At 35.5% G+C, this 26,751-nt stretch overlaps 1 non-coding gene across 1 annotated transcript; it reads right to left on the reverse strand.

Moving 5' to 3' along the window:
* Positions 1–15,877: 15,877 nt before the first annotated feature.
* On the reverse strand, positions 15,878–15,984 carry LOC121214168 (small nucleolar RNA R71). The gene has a single exon (XR_005909754.1). It is a non-coding gene; the product is annotated as a small nucleolar RNA R71 (small nucleolar RNA).
* Between the last annotated feature and the right edge of the window lie 10,767 nt (positions 15,985–26,751).

Consider the following 26,751-nt stretch of genomic DNA (forward strand, 5'->3'; position numbering starts at 1 on the left):
ATTTCCATGGACATTCGGTGATGAAGAAAACCCCCTTGAAGAAGAAAACCATTATGTTTTCTTATATTTTAACCTTTTATTCTTTTATTTTAATTTTATTACTTATTTTAATTATTTTTGACATTTAAACATGAATAAAACAAAATTTTAAAGTCCTTTTTCCATCCCACTAATTAAAAATGATATATTTACCATTTTAATCCATCCACTTATAATAATTAAGCCATTTAATCATTCAAATCTAAAAGTGGTCAAATTTTACATCATTTACGATTTAGTCCTTTTTAGTTAATTAACTATTAAAACATTAAAATTTGTTAACGAAACTTTCATAACACCTTAATGACACTCTGTAAATATTTATAAAAATATTTACAACTTGATTTATAAAAATGAGGTCTTGATACCTCATTTTCTAAAACCACTTGACTTGGGTCTTATCACTTGAACTTAATAAATCGTTTATAAGACATAAATTACGAAATCAAAAACTTTTTTAAAACCATATTTGACTCATAAATTTTAAATAATAATATTTATGAACTTACTTGCCAGATTTGTGGCCTCGAAACCACTGTTTCTGACACCACTTAAGAATAGGCTATTACATGCACAGTCCCTGTAGGCACGATAACTTGACATTTACTTGTCACTTTATTACTTGATATGATTCTGTACACTTGCACATTTCTGTCATTCCAACTGCATGCTTGAGTTTATTGAGCTAAAGGAAGGGGATAAGACCGTAGCAGAATATAAAGTTGAATTTATGCAACTCAACCACTATGCGCAAGGAATGGTCGCCACAGAACAGGATAAATGTGTGATGTTGTAAAATGGGCTGTGATTCGACCTCAAGATTCTGGTTGCTCCACACCAAGAATGGGTGTTTAAGACCCTAGTGGAGAAGGCCAAGATGGTTGAGGAAATTAAGTAGGTGGAAAGTAAAAAACGAGAGAAAATTAAGGTCCCATTTCAGAGGGATTCAATTTCCTCTAGTTCGAACTCTCATCGTATTAAACGAGCTAGAGAAAGCAGACCATAACAAGGGGTTGTTGTATCCAATTTAAGAGGAAAGTTTCCTAGTTGTACATATTGTAAGAAATATCATTTAGGTGAGTGTTCACAAAAGTTGAATGCTTGTTTGAGATGTGGGTTAACTGAACACAAGATTAAAGAATGTCCTTATTAGGCCAACCCAATGCAAACTCCAACCCAAAACCAGAAAATTATCCAGTTGCCTCTGAAAGGTCGAGGTCAAAATAGGGCTACAAATACTACAACAACTAGCGTGAACTAAACCAATGCTAAACAACCTTCCCTTGTTTATGTCATTAAAGGACGTGAGGATAGAAATGCATTTGATATCATCGTAGGTATTTTTACCATCCATTTAGTTCCCTATTTTGCCTTGATTGACATAGGATTCACCCATTCTTATGTATGTTGTAATATGTCTGATAAACTGGCCATTGGGATAGAGGAAACCACTACTAGTGTTACTATATTAAGCCCCTTAGGATAATCAGTTATTGTAAATAAAATCTATAGGAGATGCCCATTGGACGTTCAAGGGTAGTGTTTCCAACAGATCTTATAGAGTTACTATTTAGGGAGTTTAATTTAATTCTAGATATGGATTAGTTAGTAGAATAACAAAGCTAGCCTAAATTATTCCTCTAAGAGGCTAACCTTGAAAATAGCTAAGGGTAGAGAAATTGTTATGTTTGTGGAGTAGTGAGATTATTTATCCAATTTAATTTCTACTATGCTCACTAAGAGGTTAGTTCGAAAAGGGTGTGAGGATTCTCTAGCTTATATAATGGATGGGAATGCAAAAATATTTGCCTTAGATAGCATCTGGACTATTATAGAATTTCTAGATGTGTTTCCTAAGGAGTTATCAAGGTTACCTCCAGATCGTGAGGTATAAGTTGGAATCAAATCGTTGCCAGGTACTGCTCCTGTATCCATTGCTCCCTACCACATAGCACCCAAAGAGTTGCAAGAACTGAAAATCCAAATTCAGGAGCTTTTGGATCGTGGGTTTATAAAACCCAGTGTTTCACCATAGAGAGCTCCGGTCTTGTTTGTGAAAAAGAAAAATGGTTCCCTAAGACTTTGTATAGACTATCGGCGGTTAAACAAATAGACTATTAAAAACAAATATCCTCTACCTAGAATCGATGACTTGTTTGATCAATTTCAAGGTGAAACGGTGTTATCAAAGATAGATCTAAGGTCAGAGTATTATCAACTTAAGGTAAATGAGGCAGATGTGCCCAAAATTGCATTTAGAACTCGATATAACCACTATGAATTCCTTATAGTTCCATTCAATTTAACCAACACTCCTACCGCCTTCATTGATCTAATGAACCGAGCTTTTCAACTCTTCCTTGATCATTTCGTCATTATATTTATCAACGACATCTTAGTCTACTCCAAAACTAAACCTGACATGATGAACACTTTAAAAAGGTTTTGCAAATCCTTCGAGAAAATTAATTGTATTACAAATTAAGTAAATGTGAATTTTGGCCTAAGGAGGTTATGCTTTTAGGGCATATGGTATCTATAGAAGAATTTGAATAGATTCGAAAAAGATAGAGGCCATCCTTGAATAGAAACAACCTAAAAATATTTTCAAAATCTAAAGTTTCCTTAGTTTAGTCGGGTACTCTTGTAAGTTCATCGAAGGGTTCACCTTGATAGCTGTACCACTCACTAAGTTTTTGAGGAATGATGTTCCTTTAAAATGGACAGATGAGCAACAATCTAGCTTTGAAAAGCTTAAGGTGGTGTTAACCCAAGACCCCATGTTAATTCAACCTGAATCATGAAAATAGTATGTGGTGTACAATGATGCATCCTATACCGACCTTAAATGTGTGTTGATGTAAGGTAGTAAAATAGTTGCCTATGCGTCGAGGCAATTAAAGAAGCATGAGTGCAATTATCTGACTAATGACCTAGTTGGCTATAATAGTTTCTACACTGAAAATTTAGAGGCACTACTTGTATGGTGAGAAGTGTTACATTTATACAGATCAGAAGAGTCTCAAATACCTTCTCACCCAAAAAGAGTTGAAACTAAGACAATGGAGGTCCTTAAAATTGCTAAAAGATTATGATTGTGTCATTGAATATCACCCTGGAAAAGACAACGTTGTAACAGGCGCTCTAAACAAAAAACAGGTGATGAAGTTAATAGAAATGTTTGCTAGGTTAAGTCTAGTGGATGATGGAGGCTTACTAGCCGAACTATAAGTGAAACCCACCTTAAACAATGAAACTAAGGCTAAAAATCCTTTAGATATATCCTTGTTGCCATGGATTAAAAAGGTGGAAGATGGAAAAACTGACGATTATGGGTTCAATGACGAGGGTATTTCGTGCTACCGTGGAAGATATTGTGTACCAAATGATGTGGACATAAAATAAACCATACTTAGGGAAGTGCATGTTTGCCTTTATACTATACGTCCCGGAGGAAACAAGATGTATTAGGATGTAAAGGAATTGTACTGATGGTCTAGACTGAAAATAGATGTAACAGAGTTCGTAACTAAGTGCCTAACCTGCCAGCAAGTGAAAGTTGAATACCAGTTCCCTTCTAGGTTGCTACAACCTATTAAAATACCTCAGTGGAAGTGAGAGGAAATAAATATGGAATTTGTTAGTGGGTTACCCCTAACACCCAATAAGAAATATTCAATTTGTGTGATAGTAGACCTATTAACGAAGTCAACACATTTCTTACTTATCTAGAAGGATTATTCCTTACAAAAGATGGCTAAGTTATACATTTCAGAGACCGTAAGGTTACATGGGGTACCCGTATCAATTATCTCATACTGAGATCCTCGTTTCATATCTTAATTCTAGAAGAAGCTTCACGAGGCACTATGTACTCGTTTGGATTTTAGTATTGCTTTTCATCCGAAAATTGATGGGCAATTCGAATGAGTTATCCCAATATTGAAAAATATGTTAAAAGGTTGCATCATCAAGTTCTAAGGTGGTTGGGAGGAACATTTTCCTCTAAAAAGATTTGCTTACAATAACAACTTCCAATCGAGCATATAAATGGCACCCTATGAAGCCTTGTATGGACGGAAGTGACGAACACCATAGTGTTAGTCTGAACTGGGTGAAAGGAAATTTTTGGGTCCAGAAGTGGTACATGAATCTAAGGGGAAAATAAATTTAATTCAGGATATACTGACATGGCTTAGGATAGGCAGAATTCATATGCAGACTTAAATAGAAAATACATTGGGTATAGTTTCGGAGATCAAGTTATCCTAAAAGTATCCCCATGGTGAAAAGTATTGAGATTCGGAAGAAAGACTAATTTAATTCCTAGGTTCATAGGACCTTATAGAATCCTTAAGAGAGTAAGTCTAATGACATATCAATTATAATTACCTCCAGAACTAGACTAAATTCATGATGCCTTACATGTCTCCATGTTGAGACAATATTGATCCAACCCTTTCCATATCGTTCCATTTGAGGAGATCGAAGTAAGATCAAATTTGTACATTGAGGAAGAACCCGTACAAATTCTAAATCATGATGTAAAGGTTCTGAAAAGAATATGGATCCCTCTTATGAAAGTATTGTGGCAGAAACATAGCACTAAGGAGGCCGCGTGGGAACTAGAAGACACATTTCGTTAACAGTATCCTCATCTATTCGAACTAGGTAAATTTCAAGGATGAAATTTCTTTAAGGAGGAGAGAGTTTTCACACCCCAAAATGTAGGGGTAAATTGAAACTATTAACTAAGAAAATGATTAGGCATGATGGTTAAGTGTTTAGTACACTCCCTAGAGGTCCTAGGATCTATCCACTCCTCTCCCGTTTATTTTCTTTTCATTTTCAGCAAACTAGATGAAAATCACTTCAAAATAAATATTATTCGGAGTTGTAACTTAATAAGAAATAGGCTTAGGCTTCACGGTTAAAGTTTGCTTCTCCTTTCTAGCCTACCTAGGTTCGAGTCACCTCATTTCCTCCATTGTACCTTTTATTTTTCCTCCTTATTTTTGTCCTAAATGTTGGATTAATTACCAAACTGCCCTTAGGGTTTCTGACCCTAACTATTTAATCAATTTTCTTTTAATTGAACTAGATTTTCTTACTTTTCCAATCCTAACCATAATTTTTTTTCCTCCATATTTCTTCTTCATTTTCTTTTCTTTCCTCTCTTTTACATTAAAATATATTCTCTTATTGTTGAAATTATTTTTGCATCCCGAAACTGATTTCTGTTTGTAAAAATATATTCTCTTATTGTTGAAATTATTTTTTGCATCCCGAAACTGATTTCTATTTGACTCGTTTCTTCTATCGGTTGTCGATTTCATCATTGTTAGCACTCGTTTCACTTCATCCAAGATCGATAAGTATGCTTCATTTTAATGATCAAAACTCGTAATTCTCGTAGTAAATAGTGAACGACGTAAATCTTTGTTCGATCAAATAATCATTTTCAGATTCTTGCCCAAATCTTGAGTAATCTTGTCGAACTTGAAATCCATATTAATTCTTGTTTAAACATCATTTGAAGGACTTGATTTAGGTACCCCAGATCAAATTGGAGCGTGAGGAATGTTGGTCGGGATCCCAGTTTAAGGTGCCTTCTTTTACTAGTGAATTGGGGCAAATCGTACCTCAAAATAGGGCCACACAACTGACCACATGGGTGTGTAGGCCACACGTGTAGACCACACGACCATATCCCCCTAAAACCCTAGGATATTTCGGATCTCACACAGCCATGTCCTTCCTATAGCATAATTTTGCATGTTCCACACGACCACAATCTGTCACACGGTCGTGTAACCCTTCCACATGGCTTAAGGCATTGCACATGGTCATGTGCCCCTGTTTTATTGTTTTTTCCCAAAATTTTTGTAAATTATTCAATTTAGTTCCTACATGATCCCTAATTTGTTTTAGTGATTTATTTCCTTCAATTGAGTCTTTAATATTATGAATAATGCTAGAATCCACGATTTGATTGACTAAATTACTATTTTATATGCATGATATGTGATTAGTACATGCCTACTATGTATGAATTACTGATGAACTGTTATTATTACTTGCACCATTGTATACTAATTACATGATAAGCATGACTAATGCTACTGATGAACTGGAAATATGTTAAACATGTCTACTGTGTTATATGATACTATTTCAAGCATGTCATACTATATTGCATGGGAAGGGACGATTGTACGGTGGAAGTTCTGGCAATTTAATAATCTTCAAACACTAGTGGTTTATCCACAATTTATACTAGCAACTACAATCTGCAAATGATTTGTGCATTGACAACTATTGGTAGTGTATTAACCTGCAAAAACAAGTCGTTTATCCACAATTTATACTGGCAGCTTTTATCTGCAAACCCATTGTATAATCACAACTACTGGCAACATATGAACCTGCAATACTGGTGGCTCAACCACAAACTAGAGTGTTATGGTTGGAGTGTTATGGTTGGAGGAATTCTAGGGAACTCTTACTGAAAAGTGTAGCGGAGTATGGGTAGGATTTTTCATGTTAAACTAAAATTACATTACAATGGCACTCGTAAGCATGGTCAATTACTGTCATACTATATGATTTTTACTACACTGAATACTGTGATTATATGCTTAGTTTGTTAATTTGCATTGATTTTCTTTTGATGGAACTCACACTTAGCATTATAGCTCACTTCCCTTTTAGTTTTCATCCTTACAGATAACCCAACAAGTTAGGAGGCGAACTCGACATCTGGAGGGTCTCAGCTCAGTGTTTACTTATAAAATTATTTTAGGCTCATTATTTGATTTATTTCTAATATTCAAATACTATATTATTTTATTTTGAACTGTGGCATTAGACTTAGAATTTGAGTTTTGTTTTTATATTGCATGGCATTAGACTTAGAATTTGGGTTTTGTTTTTATATTGAACCTCAGTTTTTAATTAAAGATATAAATAAATATCACTTTCCCGCTGCTAAACTAAAATTGAAATTCTGAGTAATAAATAAATCAATGACTAACTAATTTTTTTCTAAAATAATCAATTTCTTTAAAATGTCTGTTTTAAAGACTTTGATAGCTTATTGGGTCATTTCGGTAGCTAATGAAAGTCTAGGCTGAGTTGGGGAGGTTACAAATATTTTTACCTAAACTCCTAAAATTTGAGGGATCCTTCAAATTTAGATAGATAACTTTACCCATGAATAGGTTTAATACCAACTAGCCTAACAATATTATACATATTCAAAACAAATTTGAAAAAAAACATTATATGTCCAATATAAACATTAAAAAATACACATATTTTTATGTTTTGTAATTTAAAATAAATTTATTAAACTACAAGCGTTGATAAATGAGAAAGCTATTTTAAATTAACTCCCAAAAAAATTATTAAAATAAATAAATTTAACTTTTTTATTAAATTTAAAAAGTCAGTTTAAAGATAAAAGCCGGTTCTATGCCATCAGAAAGTTCTTTCCGACCTCTACAAGCAATGCTAAACCAACCATGCTGCTTATTTTAAAACTACAAGCATTATACTCTGTTCGATTTTGCAGCTGCTTCTATAAACCAAAACACAAGTTGGGCTAAGCTTTTAGGCTTCAACATGCTTTTTGAACAATATTTCTTTAACATTACTTTTTACACTAATAATTACCTAATTGATATTTTTTTTCCTTTTAGGTTTTTGGGGACGCTTTTTCCGTCTATTACCTTCTGAAGCCTAACATTAAAACCTTTTCATTATTTTAAGAGCCTTTTAGGTTCCATTAGAGACGCCCAACAGCATTGACTTGTCCTTTATAGCTACACCTTTGTTTTTTTTCTTGTTCTTTTCTCCTTTTATCTTCTGGGGTTGGAATATCAGACCTATCTAAAAATGATTTTTCCACTTTATCATGATGACAAGAAACTAAACATATATGATTAATTACCCCCCATAACTTTACAGTTATGGTTCTTTTCCCTTAATCCTAAAAGTTCAGCACTACTTTCTCAAAAAAAAAATTTTTTTGAGCACTGCCTAAATTTGGTACAAAAATCTTGATTGATATTTTTATCCAAGTTACGTATTATTGTTTTTTCATCGTGTGTATATATTAAGAACTGCAGTACGATAATCAATTAAACGTCGTGTAGTGATAAGCAAAAAGTCTAATACTAAAAATCTTGATAATTTCTCTTTCAATTCACCCACTGTACTAAATTGTTGCTTACAAGTTTGAAGTTTGATTAAAAATAATGTTATTATTATTTAATTAACTTATTTTCTCATATACGGATAAATAAATAATGTATATGAATAAAAAACAACCCTTAATCATTCTCAAATCTAGCTTCATTAATGTCATCATTCGTGATGGTTTGTCACCAAATGTAGTCAATCAAGTCATCAAATCTCTGGCTAGGCGCAATCATACACATGGCAACAAAAGGTAGCCGATCCATTGGAATCAAAATTAGTGCTTGCTTCTCATACATTAAAGGGCAGTGGACCATTTACAAAAACAAAATGTTCCAAGCGTTTAATCTTATATTTATTATCAAAATTATTACTGTCGGATGAACAAATTTGGGGTAAAATAGTAAAATATTTTATATATCTTTAAAAAATTAGGATTTATATTTTAAAAATAATTTTATTAAAAGAGATAATTAAATATGAATCATGAAAATCAATATAAAAAGTACCTAAAAAATTATGAATTAGGTTTGTCGAAACCATTTTTAATTTTGAAAAACGGGGATCGACTTTTGAAAATAAAATGGGGAGTCGCCACCGATCTTTTATTGAGGTGTGATCGGTTCACCATTAAAAATGATTTTGGTCTACGAAATTTAAGAAAACAAGTTCGGGAGTCGGTTACGCACGAGGAAGGGTTAGCACCCTCGTAAAGCCCAAAATTGGTACCAAATTGATTGTTTAATGTCTTAGTGTCAAAACTTTGAAAAGATTTTAAAATACGATCTTTTGGTGATAAAACTCGAATGAACTAAATTGAACGATAGGGCGCACTTATTTCGAAGAAATAAATTGTCACACTCAGTGAGTTAGGGTGCTACAATTCAATCTTTGAAATTAAATTTGTCCTCGTTTTTTTTAAAGGAAGTCGTGTATTTTAAGAAGGTTATTTGATTATTTAAATCAATCGAGAAATCAGAATCCAGTAAGTTAGGGTTCAATTTCTCGAAATTCTTATACATCAAATATTGTCTCTATTTTAAAATCGAGATAACAAAATGTCGTATCCAGTAAGTTAGGATCCTATATTTTGAAATCTTAAAAAATTTATTTTAACAATTGTATGGTTTTAATAAAATGAATACTTGATTATCTAAATTCGTCGAAAAGAATTGAAGCCCAGTAAGTTAGGGCACAATTTTCTCGAGAATCATGAGTATCGAGTATTTTCACAATTTGCGGAATGAGATGATTTTAATATTTTTATTAAAACACGATTTTTTTTAAAAAGTAATGTAATTAAACGGCAACACGCCATGCAAGATTCAAATATAAAAGATACACCAATGAGTGATGAACAATAAATAAACATAAGCAAGTATAATAACAACAATTTCAATCATACATTATGCAAATATCAACATCAACATTCAAAAACTATTAATCTAAAAGAAAAATAAAGTGAAAATCATAAAAAAAAAAAACAAAAGTACGAGAAAAGAATTTTGGAATTATAAAAAATACGTGTACAAAATTATTCGTTCTAAAAAAAGAAAAAAAAGACAAAACAAAATAAGTAAAATGAAATAGAAAATTTAAAAGAAAAAAAATCATTTATGTCATGAAAAAGAAATAAGTAAAATTTGCCATTTGAAATTAATAATATTATATTGTATACATATGTACAATAAAATACTTCATCATAAATTATGTATACGTATAGGAAAGGATCATGGAATGCTGTTGTGTGAACTTTTAAAGTCAATTGTATATACATATATGAAAAAGAAATGTTTAAAATAAAATATTTGTAAAATTTAAGTAATAATATACAAAAACATAAAATAATAACGTATAATAAAATAATAGAAACCATAATAAGATTAAGTTTATTGATATAAAAAATGATAGTAACAAATAATAATAAACTAGTTAATTTAATATTAAAAGGACAAAACAATAGACAAATTTTGAATTAAAATAAATGTGCAATCGAACGAAAATGAGAACCGACTAATATCAAAGGGACTATTATAGCAATTTAACGCGCAAATCTCCTTTGGCATACGGATCAGAATCTTCGAAATGATGCCGTTCAAACATGAACTCAATTGAAATTCGAATCAATAGTAAGGTATAAATTAAAATAAATAAAAAATTTGAATCAAATTCATATAAAATGTAGAAGGGCCTACTGCGCAAATAGACCGTATAACCAGAATGCGCGGATCCTTCCCGGGTCGGGTCACACGCGCGGGTTATATGGCCAATATGGCGCCGTTTTAAGGCCATTGAAGCAGGCCTTAAACGGCGTCGTTTTTCACACAATAAATACCCTACTTTAAAACCCTAAAATCAGCAGTTATCAGCCTTAAACAAATTTAAAAAAAAAACAAAACGTTTGCCTCCCCATATTCCAAGGTCGTGTCGCTCAGAAAAGATTGCTGAGAGGCCTTTGAACCATCATCCGACTCCGATTCCGACGGAGCAAACGAAGATCCGGCTAATCAGGTAAACTCCTCGCTCTCTAACCTTATTTCCTCTTTTATTTCAATATTGTTAATGAACAAAAGAGCCAAGAAAAAGAACAAAGAAATGCGAAGAAAAAAAATGAAATCACCTTCCCCTTCCTGCTATATGCTCTTTTCTTTTTTTATTGATTTTTCAAAAGCGGATCCCTTTTACAGTGTTGTATTTGGCTTTATATAGCCGAAAATACAAAATATAAAATAAAAAGAAAGAAAAATACAAAATCCTCTCTCTACTATTTTTGTTATTCGATTTTTTTTGCTGTCATTTTCTTTCTCCTATGTGGTTGTTTGTTTGTTTGCTGCGCAGGTACGACGTACGGAGGCCAGCTGTGACATGGAGGGGACGTGTGGCGGATATGGAGGGTACGGAGGGGCACATGAGAGCAGAGGCGAGTGCGGGGAGCGGCTCGAAGGCGTGATTCGTGCAAGGGCAAAGCCTGGTTGCGGCACTGGGGGTTTGCTGCTAGGGTTTCCGCAATCTCTTTGTGTTGGGCTTGTAACACGATTGGGCTAGGGATTGGGCCATTCGGGTTTAGTATTGGGTCAGATTAGGTTTGGGCTTAATTAGGTTTGGGTTATAATTTTGGGCTAGCTGAAATTTGTAAATGGACTACTATTTCATTGGACTCTTTTTTAATTTGGTTTATTTTATCATGTGGGCCTAGGTCAAAATTGGGCATTACAAGGTTTACTCTCTCAGTATAAACTTCACATTCTAAGTTTTAAATTTTGTTATCTCCCTTCTTCTATTACAATATTACAATTGATTGAAAATTTTATATGCTTATTTTTTAAAAAAGGGAAAAAAATTATACGGTTATCAAACTCTAAAATTAATATAAACTGCAAATTTTATATAATCATAATTAAAATTAAATATAAACTTTGTCTAAATTCTTCTATTATAAAGATTCAAAATGAATTCCAACAAAATTTTGCATTCAAATTTTGATTAAAAAAATCTAAGATATCCTGCATTTTCTGTCTTACGCTAAAACTAATATTGAAAATAAAGACATTGTAAAGCCTCTTATACCCGCCAATAGAAATAACATTGATATAAGAAACACAATACAATCCAAGTTTGCTTTATTAGAAGGGATAAAGTAATTTTTAGTTTTGAGTTTGATAATTACCTCTAAATGTTTTTGGTTCCTTATTAATCTAGAAGTTTGATAAAAAAAATTTCAATTTGATTCTTGAATTTAAAATTTTATTTAGAAGTGATAACCTAATACTTAAAATTAAAGTTTTTAACTAGTATTTATAATTTTTATTTTTAAATATAGTAATATTAATATATTTTGTTAATTATGAAATTAAATTTGTGGTAATTATTAAGATAGTGATTACAAATTAATCTAAATCAATGTACATCCGTGAGTAGATACACAATCCAATTTTTTATATGCATCTTGAACAAATCATGTTTAGACCTTAATTCATTATACGGGTAATATATATGGATCGACCTTTTTAAACGAATCATTTAAACTTAAAATAAAAATAATTAATAAAATTGTTTTAACTTATTCAGTTAATAAATGAAAATAAAATAATAATTGACATAAAAAATAATTAAACTATAGCATAAAAATAGCATAAATTGAAAATTATTATATAAAAATATGAAAATATAAAAAAAAATTCTTTTATGTAATGCCAACAAAGTATTTAAACACTGCAAGCAGAATTGGGGTGATGACAAATGTTTTATAGGATATAGTAAAAAATTGAGTATTTGGTACATTGACAATGCATTTTTTAACTCCACAAGCAGAATTATAAATTTTCCACGTGCCCTATTTCTTTTATATATTTCTATTTTTTACCATACCTTGTATATTCTTGTCTTCAATCCAACCCTGTGTGTGGAATTTTTAAATTCCACTAAAAGTGCACCAAATATTTTTTATAATAAAATATTTTTAAAAATAAATATATAACAAAAATAGACATATAACAATTTTTAGCTCTACTTATAAAATAAAAAAAATTATACCATCAATATACCAAATATTAACCCTTATAATACACCTAAAACAAATATCAATACATAAAAATATTTCCAATTTTCTTCTTTTTCGCCCATTTCCCCCCTCATTTCCATTCTTCATTATTTTCTTCTTTTTTTTTACCCGTGCCTTTTCCTTTTTCCCTAATCACAAAACCAATTAAAAAATGTACTTGTCAATATTTGAAGTTAGCACATCTAGAATGCTAACATGTTTATTATTTTTATATATGTAATAGGTTAGGCTTTTATCTAATGGCTATCATTAGTGTTTCGAAAATTGAATTAATATTTTTTAATAAAAAATATTTCTTGTTCAAGTTAGGTCAATTTTTAATACAAAATGCAAAGATAAATTATTTTACACTTTAACATATATACTAAACTAGTTTTTTTTTACATAACGATGTTCAAGTTTGATAGTATGTATCAATTAAAATATATTAAAATTATTTTATAATATTATATAATTTTAATTTTATGAATGATGTCATACATAAATATAAATCATTTTTTAATTTTTATATATTTTGTAACTTAATATTTTATTTTATTTCGATTTCGGGGACTAAATTGAATAAAATGAAAAATTTTAGAGGTATCAAAAAATAAAATTATATAGGCTCATTCATGTCATGATATAATCTATAAATGTTTGGTATTGATGAATTAAATGAAATAATTATATAGATCAAGAATTTGATCAAATCGGTGGTAATCGAGGAAAAGCCAAAATTATTGATTAGTCCCTGAAGATTCAACTTGTTTGTTTTTTTGATCAGGTAAGTTCATATGGTATTTATTTATATAGGTTGTTATGTATTTGAATTGTAATTATATATGTGTTTCGTTGTAAATTGGTTAAAAAAGGCTAAAGTTGGACTAAATTGAACAGAAATGTTTACATGTGTTAAAGATGCCTGTGTGAACTTAGTAAATGTTAGGATATGATTGGCATGCCGATAAGGTCTTGTGCGTGCTTGTATGAGATTAATTACAGATGATACTGAGATCTAACATTTTTTCTAGACTCGAAAATACATGTGACACAAGTTTTGCTCAGACGAATAATCTGATGTTGTTATAATGGTTTAGCTTGGACGAGTAACATAACAATTATATTCAGCTCGGACGAGCAACTGGTGTGGTGTAGATACCTATGTATCCAAGTCTGCTTACAAGGGTTCATCAAGCAAAATGATTAAAGTGAAAATGAGAAATTGAAATGGAATGAAATGATCTTGTTGTTCAAAAGGTAAATGTTGAATTGAGCATGAACAATGATACATGCACGGATGAAGTGAAATTTATTAAATTCCATTCACTGAAGTTGTCAATTTTCAAGTTTAGAAAATGATAACTCTTGAAAAGAGTTATACTTCAAGCCTCTAGATTGAATTAATTGTTTGTAATTAAGTAAATATCTTTGTATTTTTAGATATTTTTAGAACATTACATAACAAAGCTTGGATTGTGCTATAAGTGTTATTATTTGTTACTTCTATTATTGGGGAAGAAATGTGTTGTTTGTGGTTGGCAACAGGTGCGGGATGAAGAAGAGAAATGAAAAAAGAGTAGAAAAATGAAGGAAGTGAAATATTGCCATGACAAAATGTTGGTTAGATTGCCAACAAAAATGTCATGGCAATTCTAGAAAGATGACACAACACTCAATGCACGTCACTTTCAGCCAGTTGTACTTGTACCAGATAAACCACCTTGAAAAAGATGAAGCAAAAGGTGTGTGCTAAGAGGGAAGAACCAACCCTATAAAAAAGGAAAGAAAAAAGAGAAAAAAGGAAGGGGGAGAGAGAGAAGAATGAGAAAACATTTTTTTCTCTCTACATCAAGTTCTTGTATGAAAAATCTCAGAGAAAGAGAGGAGAAATGAGCAGCTTACAGAGCAAAAGAATTACAGACACAAGGAAGGGGAAGAGAAATCTGCCCTGGGTTTTGCATCAATTCTCATTATTAGAGAGAAAGCTTCCTGTAGTTCTACCTTTATTTTTTGATTTGGACTTTGTGATTAGTGAATTTAAATAATGATGTTGAATGGTTTTTATTATGGATTTGAATGTTCAACCCATAAGCTAATTCTTATTGGGTTGGAATTATTTGGGTGAATTTTTTTTATCTTTAATGCTCATGGTTTGATTTTGAGTTGAATGATGTTTCATTCAATTAGTGATTATTTTACATGTATGCATACAAGCTCTATACATAGATGACTGTATGGTATGTTATTAGATTTGATTTAATTCTAGAAAGATTAATTAGATTAGATTATAATCAGTTGATACAGGAGAGTATTCGTTAGAATATTTGCAACACTCTAGACATAGAAGTTGCGATCTGTACAGGGAAAAGAAGAAAAGTTTGGATATCTTTCTTGAGTTCTGTAGACATGCAAAAACTCAGAATGATAGCTCAAAGTCTGGTTTTTTGAAGAAGCAAACTATAGTAGTGAGTCATTGAGCAGTAGAATGGTCAAGATTTTTCCATGGCATTATTATGTTATAGAAATAAGCCCAAGTAATTCTAACCTCTATCATTCAATAGTACAAATTCTTTTAAACTTATTCTTTGATAATTGCCACAACATTTTAATTACCCTAGCATATTTTCATTCATAATTGATTTTATTAATCCATTCATTACATTTCTTTATCAATTAGTCACCTATTTCTTTTACACAGTTTAATTAGTTAATTTCATAGTAATAGCATAACCAATTATTTTAATCGATTCAGATCCTTGTGGAGACAATACCCACTCATCACTTTATTACTTGATTCGACGTGTATACTTGTACATTCGCATTACACATTTACACGCGACAGAAAACCAATCAACTTGTGACGACTTTTTGGATGTGATCCTAGCATTTTTTGTATTAAGACTCTTTTTGGAAGTCTACGATTCATCCAGGCAGCATGGTGTTCCTGAAGGTGCCCTGAAACTGAAGTTATTCCTTTATTCATTGTGAGATTATGCCAGAGCATAGTTAAATGCATTGTCGTCAAGTACAGTGGCATCTTGAAATGAACTTTGTCAGAGGTTTCTGCTGTGATATAATCCTCCGACCATACATGCCAAACTGAGGAACGATATTACGTCCTTTCGGTAATCTGAGGATGAAACATTATATGAAACATGGGAGTGATTTAAGGAGTTAATTAGAAAATGCTCGATGCATGGTTTTAAACATTGGACACTAATGGAAATGTTTTACAATGGATTAAATGCATATATAAGGATGGTGGTCAACGCATCTGCCAATGGGGCTTTGCTCGATAAATCATATAATGAGGCATATGAAATTCTACAGAGGATACCAAACAATGATTATCAATACCCCACGACCAGAGTAGGGACTCGCAGAAGAGTTTCTTGAACAATGGAACTTGATGCAATTACTTCCTTTACAGCTCAAGTATCATCTTTAACGAACATGATTAAAACACTGAAAAGACCAGCTGTAGTGTAAGAAATAAAAGCAGTCGAGTTAGCATGTCTTTACTGTGGAGAAGTTCATATTTTTGATGAATTCCCATCGAATCCAGCCTCAGTTTATCATATGGGAAATTTTGATTGCAACAATAACAACCCATATTCCAACACATATAATTCGGGGTGGAAACAACATCCCTGTAACACCCCGAACCCGAGACCGACACCGGAGTCGGACACGAGATGTTAACAAACTTTGAAAAATTTTTCCAGACACTGCCCAGTCTGAGTACTAGTCGCTTCAAAAATCATATCTTGAGTTTCACAACTCAAAAATCAGTTTTGTGATTTTTCCCTGAAACTAGACTCATGTCCCCACATATGGATTTTTTTCTAGAATTTTTGGTCGGGCCAACTAGTACAGTTTATTAGTCAAAGTCTCCCATGTTACAGGGGTCGACTACACTGACCTTTTCCCATTACGACTGGGATATCTCTCTGCACAGAACTTCAATACTGATGCCGTTTGTTTCTATGGAAACTAGACTCAGAGAGGAATCCATACATATATGGTATGACCCCTAATTATCTCTGGTCAATTTATAGTGAATTTCCAAAGGCGGAACAGTGAATCCAGAAACTGTTCTGGCCCTGTTCCACAAGAACCCGAATATCTCTTTCTGTACTGTTCCTATAATTGTTTCGTTACTTCCATATGAAAGTAGATTCATCAAGGTTCGATTACATAATTTATTCACTATTTAATTCCACTCCTACGAATTCTTGTGATTTTTCCAATCCACACCACTGCTGCTATCAGCTTCTGTTTTCAAAGTGAACCTTACCTAATTTGGGGTTTCATGGACCAACTAGGGCCTTGTCATACATAAGCCCACATATGATCATACTTAGCCATTCTAGTGGCTGATCATTTGCTCAACACTTCCATTCCAACATAGTTACATCATGAAACCATCTATACATTCATAAATACGAATGGTCTAATGCCATACTCCACTTCTACAAGCCATCTTCGCATGGCTGTACACTTATACATTTCATAAAGTACTCGAAAGACAACAATGGGTAGTCCTATACATGCCATAACAAAATTCAACCAAAATAGTACCCAAAAGAGCCTTTGATAGTGTGGGCGACTTCGACTTCAAGATCCCGAGTCCGATAGCTGGAGAACCAAAAATCTATAAAACAGAGGAGCAATGTAACGAGTAAGCAATTTATGCTTAGTAAGTTTGAGCAAGGAATTCCAGCATGCACAAAGAATAGCACACATTTAGCTAAACGGAATAGTTCATAATACGCAATTTACCGATATCAAACTTGCTTCACAACATTAACAACCCTTATGTACATACACAATAAACTAACTTGGCCGAAGGCCGGTAGCTCGTTTATCAACTGAGCGAACATTTATTTGTAAGGGCTCGATTAAATTCAACACATACGTAACATATCCCCATATTGGGATGTTTTTTGAGTATTCGCTGGAATTTTACAGCAAGCTCATTCATTACCAAATCACGTACCTTTGGGATTTAACCGGATATAGCTCCTCGTTCAAATGCCTTCGGGACATAGCCCGGTTTTAGTAACTCACACAATGCCTTCGGGACATAACCCGGATTTAACAACTCGCACGAATGCCTTCGGGACTTAACCCGGATTTAATAACTTGCACGAATGCCTTCGGGACTTAACCCGGATTTAATAACTCGCACGAATGCCTTCGGGACTTAACCCGGATTTAGTATCTCGCACAAAGGCCTTCGGATCTTAATCCGGATATATTCACTTAGCACAAAGCCTTCGGGACTTAGCCCGGACAGCATTCAATTAATCATGCACATCTAACAATAATTCATAGCACATTCATATTTCATTTTCGTTTACGAAACTCAAACACAAGGCACATATTGTCCTTGCACATTCGGCTCAATAGCCACACATAGAGCATGATTTAATCACATCGAAATTTAAGCTCTCTTACTCAAGAACTTACCTCGGGTGTTGTCGAACGATTCCGCTAGCTATTCAACCACTTTTTCCTTCCCTTTATCGGTTTTATTTCCCCTTTGCTCTTGAGCTTAATCAAACAAATAAATTGATTTCATCATTTTAGGCATCAAAAGATGAACACAAGGCACTTAGCCCATATTTATACATTAGACATTAAAGTCTCATACATGCAAAAATCATGCATCAACACCACATATTAGCTAATTTCTTGCCCTTGACCGAATATGCATGTCCATTTTTGGGGTCAATTTCAACACTTAATACACACATGTACACACTAGTAAAGCATCCTCCCCCTTTTCATCAATTTAACACATGCATTGCTCATTAACATGCAAAGTTACATTCGGCCTTAGCACACATCTTGCTAGCCGATTCTTCTCCATTTAGCAACCAATGCACATATGTGCTCACACAACAAAAAATGCTAAAAAGGAGGTTCAAGAATCATCAAGCCATCATCACATGCATCATTAACAAGCTTCATATTTTGCATGCAATGGCATTAACACAACCTCCACCTAGGCCGAATCTTAACTCATCCTCATGCCTCATCACCACAACATCAAACATCAACCAAGAATGATTCATCCATGGTCAAGTGTCATTTCCATCACATAGCAAGATTTAGACCATGGGTTAGGTAGAACTCAAGCTAACAACTAAAACATGCATGCCTCTCATGGAACATCATCAAACATACCTTAGCCTAGCTACATGCATGGCCGAATCTCTTCACCTTTCTTCTTCTTTCCTCCTTAAAATTTTTGGCCAAGGATGAACCAAAGGATGAGAAAATTTTTCTTTGTTTTTCTTTCTAGTTTTTGGCAAGCATGAAGATGAGAAAAGGATGAACAAAATTCCCCCTTTCTCTTGTTTAGCTCACGGCAATGGGGGGGACAAACACCACACACACATTTTTTTTTCTTTTGTTTTCCATTTCTTTATTACCCATACTCCTTATTTTATTCTTCCACTAACAAAACATGTTTCATGACATGTTTTGCCCATCCTTCCTTGTCATGGCCGGCCACTACTCATTAGGGGGGGAATTTGACATGCAAGTCCCCCCTTTGTCCACATGCACTAGTAGGTCCTCACACATTGACCTATCACATTTTAGAATTTTCTCACATAAGTCCTATTGACTAAATTCACATGAAATCAACCAAATTGAAGCTTGAAATTTTCACACATTCATAATTACATATTCTACACAATAAGTATCACATTCAAACATTTCGGTGACTCGGTTTAGCGGTCCCGAAACCACTTCCCGACTAGGGTCAACTTTGGGCTGTCACAACTCTCCCCCACTTAAGAAATTTTCGTCCCCGAAAATCTTACCGGTAAATAGGTTTGGGTATCGTTCTTTCATCTAGCTCTCGGTCTCCCAAGTAGCTTCCTCGATCCCAAGTTTGAGCCATAACACCTTTACTAGCGGAACTCTTTTGTTTCGCAACTCCTTCACTTCACGAGCTAGGATACGCATCGGTTCTTCTTCATAGCTCATGTCGACTTGAATTTCAACCTCCGATAGGCTAATTATGTGCGATGGATCAGATCGATAGCGTCGAAGCATCGAAACATGAAAGACGTCATGAATCTTTTCAAGCTCCGGGGGCAAAATCAATCTATACGCAACCGGACCAACTCGTTCGGAGATTTCGTACGGCCCAATGAATCTTGGGCTCAACTTGCCCTTACGGCCGAACCTGAGTATCTTTTTCCAAGGTGAAACCTTAAGGAACACTTTGTCTCCCACCTGATACTCGATGTCTTTTCGTTTCAAATCTGCGTACGATTTCTGACGATCCGTGGATACCTTCAGACTTTCACGGATTACCTTTACTTTCTGTTCAGCATCTCTAATCAAATCAACTCCGAAAATTTTGCTTTCACCGAGCTCGGTCCAAAACAATGGTGTACGGCATTTACGACCGTACAAAGCCTCATAAGGTGCCATCTTAATACTTGATTGAAAACTATTGTTGTAAGCGAATTCAATCAAAGGTAAATACCGTTCCCATGAACTACTGAACTCGAGGATGCAACATCTCAACATATCCTCAAGTATCTGAATTATCCGCTCGGATTGACCATCGGTTTGGGGGTGAAAAGCAGTGCTAAAATGCAGCTTAGTACCCAGAGCTTCTTGCAATTTCTTCCAAAATCGTGAGGTGAATCTCGGATCCCTATCCGACACGATAGAAACAGGTACCCCGTGTAATCTCACAATTTGATAAACGTACAATTCAGCTAGTTTATCCAATGAAAAATCCGTACGTACGGGGATGAAATGAGCCGACTTAGTCAGTCTATCAACAATAACCCATATCGCAACCCTCTTACTTGCTGACAAGGGCAGTCCGGACACAAAGTCCATTGTGACTCGATCCCATTTCCACTCGGGTATCATGATCGGCTGGAGTAATCCTGAAAGCACTTGATGTTCCGCTTTCACTTGTTGACATATTAAACATCTCGAAACAAAGTCAGAGATGTCCCGTTTCATACCATGCCACCAAAATTGACGTTTCAAATCGTTGTACATTTTCGTACTCCCCGGGTGAATTGACATTCGGCTACAATGGGCTTCGTTCAGAATCATCGAAATGAGTTCCGAATTCCTTGGAACACACAAACGATTTCTGATCCTCAAACAATCATCATCATCAATTTGAAACTCCGATTCCTCGTTCGGAAAACACTTAGCCCGTTTTGCAACCAATTCATCATCGACTTTCTGAGCTTCACGAATTTGGTGAGTCAATAATGGTTTAGCTTTTAATTCAGCTACTAACACACTGTCTGGTAGAACAGACAAATGCACGTTCATCGCTCGTAAAGCAAACAATGACTTCCGGCTTAAGGCGTCCGCAACCACGTTAGCCTTTCCCGGGTGGTAATCAATGACAAGCTCGTAATCTTTCAACAACTCAAGCCAACGTCTTTGTCGCAGATTCAAGTCTCGTTGAGTCATCAAATATTTGAGACTTTTGTGATCCGAAAATACATGGCACTTCTCACCAAACAGATAATGTCGCCATATTTTTAAAGCAAACACGATGGCAGCTAGTTCGAGATCATGGGTCGGATAATTCCTCTCGTGTGGCTTCAATTGTCTCGACGCATAGGCCACGACTCGACCTTCTTGCATCAATACACAACCCAACCCAAGTAGGGATGCGTCACTATAAATGACAAACTCTTTACCTGATTCGGGTTGCACCAAAATTGGAGCTTCAGTCAAATGAGTTTTCAGTTGGTTGAAACTTTTCTGACATTTCTCCGTCCACTCGAACTTAACATCCTTTTGAAGTAGCTTCGTCATTGGTGTGGCTATCATCGAGAAACCTTTCACAAATCGTCGGTAATAACCGGCGAGCCCCAAAAAGCTCCGAACTTCAGTAATATTTCTCGGAGGTTTCCAGTCAAGTATGGCTGAAATTTTGTTCGGGTCAACTCGAATACCCGACGCGGATACCACATGACCCAAGAAGCTAACCTCTCTTAACCAGAACTCACACTTACTGAACTTAGCATATAACTGCTTATCCCGCAAAATTTGCAGCACTAGCCTCAGATGCCCAGCATGTTCGGTCTCATCTCTTGAATAGACCAAAATGTCATCAATGAACACAACTACGAACTGATCCAAATACGGTCTGAAGATCCGATTCATCAAATCCATAAATACCGCAGGGGCATTAGTGAGCCCAAACGGCATCACTAAGAATTCGTAGTGACCATATCTCGTTCTGAAGGCAGTTTTGGGAATATCTGGATCTCGAATTCGCAACTGATAATAGCCCGATCTCAAATCTATTTTTGAGAACACTGAGGCTCCCTTCAGTTGGTCGAACAAATCATCGATGCACGGCAACGGATATTTGTTCTTTATCGTCACTTTATTCAGCTGACGATAGTCAATGCACAACCTCATGGTTCCGTCCTTCTTTTTCACGAACAATACTGGTGCACCCCAAGGTGAGAAACTTGGTCGAGCGAAACCTCTATCCGTCAGTTCTTGCAACTGAGCTTTCAACTCCTTTAACTCAGTTGGTGCCATACGATACGGAGCTATCGAAATCGGCGTAGTCCCAGGTACAAGCTCAATACCAAACTCTACCTCCCGAACAGGTGGTAAACCCGGTAATTCTTCCGGAAAAACATCCGGGTATTCACAAACCACCGGCACAGATTCGGGTTTCTTTTTTAATTCTTTGTCATCAAGCACATATGCAAGGTATGCTTCGCACCCTTTTCTTACATATTTCTGTGCCAACATTGCTGATATTACAGCTGGCATCCCCTCCAAGTCCGCAGACTCAATTCGGACTACTTCGTTATTTGCGCACCTCAAATCAATAGTCTTGCTCTTGCAATTCACAATCGCATCATGCGCGGTCAACCAATCCAACCCAAGGATAACATCAAATTCATCAAACGGCAAAAGCATCAAGTCCGCTGGAAAACAGGAACCTCGAATTTCCAGGGGACATTTCTTACACACTTTGTCGACAAGCACGTAACGACCCAAGGGATTTGACACCCGAATTACGAACTCAGTAGACTCAATAGGTAAAGTCTTACTGGATGCTAAGGTTTCACATATGTAAGAATGAGTAGAACCGGGGTCAATCAAAGCAATTACATTAGTATCAAAGAGGGTGAATGTACCGGTAATAACATCAGGCGAAGAAGCATCCTCGCGGGCACGTATAGCATAAGCTCTAGCAGGCGCACGGGCTTCGGATCTGGTTATATCATCTCTAGATCCTCTCTGACCACCACCAGCATTGCCCATATTTCCAGATGGTCTACCTCGAGCAGTGGTAGCACCCGGTCTCCCACTCTGATTTGCATTCTGTCCCGACAACCTCGGGCAATCTTTAATGAAGTGGTCCACTGATCCGCATTTGTAACAGGAGCGGTCAGGAAATCTACAACTCCCCGAATGCCATTTACCGCAATATCGGCATTTCGTCCTGTCTCGACGTTCATTACCAACACTGGCGACCGAAGTGCCTCGTGTACCCACAGGGGGTCGATCACGATCTCGTCCAAAAAGGCCCGAAGTGCCTCTAAACTGGCCCGCATCATCTCGAAATCTCTTCGATGTCTGTTGAAGAGACCTCCCCGAGGATGTTTTACGAAACTCTCCAGTTCCCTCATCAACTCTTTGCTTTTCTTTTCTAAGCTCTTCGGCTTTACAAGCTCGTTCAACAAGTACCACGAACTCTTGTATTTCAAGAACGCCAACGAACATTTTTATAACTTCATTCAGCCCATCCTCGAAGCGTTTACACATAACAGCTTCGGACGAAACACATTCCCGAGCGTATTTGCTAAGTCTAACAAATTTTCGCTCGTAATCAGTAACCGACATGGAGCCTTGCTTAAGCTCAAGAAATTCCTTCCGTTTTTGATCAACAAATCTCTGACTGATATACTTTTTCCGAAACTCAGTTTGGAAAAACTCCCAAGTTACTTGCTCTCGGGGCACAATAGAAGTCAGAGTACTCCACCAATAGTAGGCAGAATCACGTAGCAAGGAGATAGCACACTTTAGGCATTCATCGGGTGTACAAGATAGCTCATCGAGTACCCGGATAGTGTTGTCCAGCCAAAATTCAGCTTGCTCGGCATCATCGCTATCCATAGCCTTAAATTTAGTAGCCCCATGTTTTCGGATTCTGTCAACTGGGGCTTATGTGACCTTATTTGGTCCGTTACCGGCGGTATTGTAGGTGCGGGGGTAGTATTTGTTCGGGAATGGAGGTTGTGGAACAGCCATATTAGTTCGAATGTATTGGTTAAACCAATCATTCATCACGCTATAGAATGCTTGTCTAGCTTCATCATTCTGATTACTAGCATTAGGTTGAGAGTTTGCCGGCACTGTCCCTTGTGCGGGAGCAGGCGCTACACTCTCAAGATCATCAGCTACCTCTCGGTCACGATCGGGATCCATTACTATAAATAAACACATTTACAATTGTCGGAAATCACCACACTATCAAGTAATCACATAAAATGTCATGTATAGCTAGACCCAAAACATTACGGTAGTCCTAGAATCGACTAAACCGTAGCTCTGATACCAATAAAATGTAACACCCCGAACCCGAGACCGACACCGGAGTCGGACACGAGATGTTAACAAACTTTGAAAAATTTTTCCAGACACTGCCCAGTCTGAGTACTAGTCGCTTCAAAAATCATATCTTGAGTTTCACAACTCAAAAATCAGTTTTGTGATTTTTCCCTGAAACTAGACTCATGTCCCCACCTATGGATTTTTTTCTAGAATTTTTGGTCGGGCCAACTAGTACAGTTTATTAGTCAAAGTCTCCCATGTTACAGGGGTCGACTACACTGACCTTTTCCCATTACGACTGGGATATCTCTCTGCACAGAACTTCAATACTGATGCCGTTTGTTTCTATGGAAACTAGACTCAGAGAGGAATCCATACATATATGGTATGACCCCTAATTATCTCTGGTCAATTTATAGTGAATTTCCAAAGGCGGAACAGTGAATCCAGAAACTGTTCTGGCCCTGTTCCACAAGAACCCGAATATCTCTTTCTGTACTGTTCCTATAATTGTTTCGTTACTTCCATATGAAAGTAGATTCATCAAGGTTCGATTACATAATTTATTCACTATTTAATTCCACTCCTACGAATTCTTGTGATTTTTCCAATCCACACCACTGCTGCTATCAGCTTCTGTTTTCAAAGTGAACCTTACCTAATTTGGGGTTTCATGGACCAACTAGGGCCTTGTCATACATAAGCCCACATATGATCATACTTAGCCATTCTAGTGGCTGATCATTTGCTCAACACTTCCATTCCAACATAGTTACATCATGAAACCATCTATACATTCATAAATACGAATGGTCTAATGCCATACTCCACTTCTACAAGCCATCTTCGCATGGCTGTACACTTATACATTTCATAAAGTACTCGAAAGACAACAATGGGTAGTCCTATACATGCCATAACAAAATTCAACCAAAATAGTACCCAAAAGAGCCTTTGATAGTGTGGGCGACTTCGACTTCAAGATCCCGAGTCCGATAGCTGGAGAACCAAAAATCTATAAAACAGAGGAGCAATGTAACGAGTAAGCAATTTATGCTTAGTAAGTTTGAGCAAGGAATTCCAGCATGCACAAAGAATAGCACACATTTAGCTAAACGGAATATTTCATAATACGCAATTTACCGATATCAAACTTGCTTCACAACATTAACAACCCTTATGTACATACACAATAAACTAACTTGGCCGAAGGCCGGTAGCTCGTTTATCAACTGAGCGAACATTTATTTGTAAGGGCTCGATTAAATTCAACACATACGTAACATATCCCCATATTGGGATGTTTTTCGAGTATTCGCTGGAATTTTACAGCAAGCTCATTCATTACCAAATCACGTACCTTCGGGATTTAACCGGATATAGCTCCTCGTTCAAATGCCTTCGGGACATAGCCCGGTTTTAGTAACTCACACAATGCCTTCGGGACATAACCCGGATTTAACAACTCGCACGAATGCCTTCGGGACTTAACCCGGATTTAATAACTCGCACGAATGCCTTCGGGACTTAACCCGGATTTAATAACTCGCACGAATGCCTTCGGGACTTAACCCGGATTTAGTATCTCGCACAAAGGCCTTCGGATCTTAATCCGGATATATTCACTTAGCACAAAGCCTTCGGGACTTAGCCCGGACAGCATTCAATTAATCATGCACATCTAACAATAATTCATAGCACATTCATATTTCATTTTCGTTTACAAAACTCAAACACAAGGCACATATTGTCCTTGCACATTCGGCTCAATAGCCACACATAGAGCATGATTTAATCACATCGAAATTTAAGCTCTCTTACTCAAGAACTTACCTCGGGTGTTGTCGAACGATTCCGCTAGCTATTCAACCACTTTTTCCTTCCCTTTATCGGTTTTATTTCCCCTTTGCTCTTGAGCTTAATCAAACAAATAAATTGATTTCATCATTTTAGGCATCAAAAGATGAACACAAGGCACTTAGCCCATATTTATACATTAGACATTAAAGTCTCATACATGCAAAAATCATGCATCAACACCACATATTAGCTAATTTCTTGCCCTTGACCGAATATGCATGTCCATTTTTGGGGTCAATTTCAACACTTAATACACACATGTACACACTAGTAAAGCATCCTCCCCCTTTTCATCAATTTAACACATGCATTGCTCATTAACATGCAAAGTTACATTCGGCCTTAGCACACATCTTGCTAGCCGATTCTTCTCCATTTAGCAACCAATGCACATATGTGCTCACACAACAAAAAATGCTAAAAAGGAGGTTCAAGAATCATCAAGCCATCATCACATGCATCATTAACAAGCTTCATATTTTGCATGCAATGGCATTAACACAACCTCCACCTAGGCC

This window comes from Gossypium hirsutum, chromosome D01 (assembly GCF_007990345.1).
Source record: "Gossypium hirsutum isolate 1008001.06 chromosome D01, Gossypium_hirsutum_v2.1, whole genome shotgun sequence".
NCBI classification, from domain to species: Eukaryota; Viridiplantae; Streptophyta; class Magnoliopsida; order Malvales; family Malvaceae; genus Gossypium; species Gossypium hirsutum.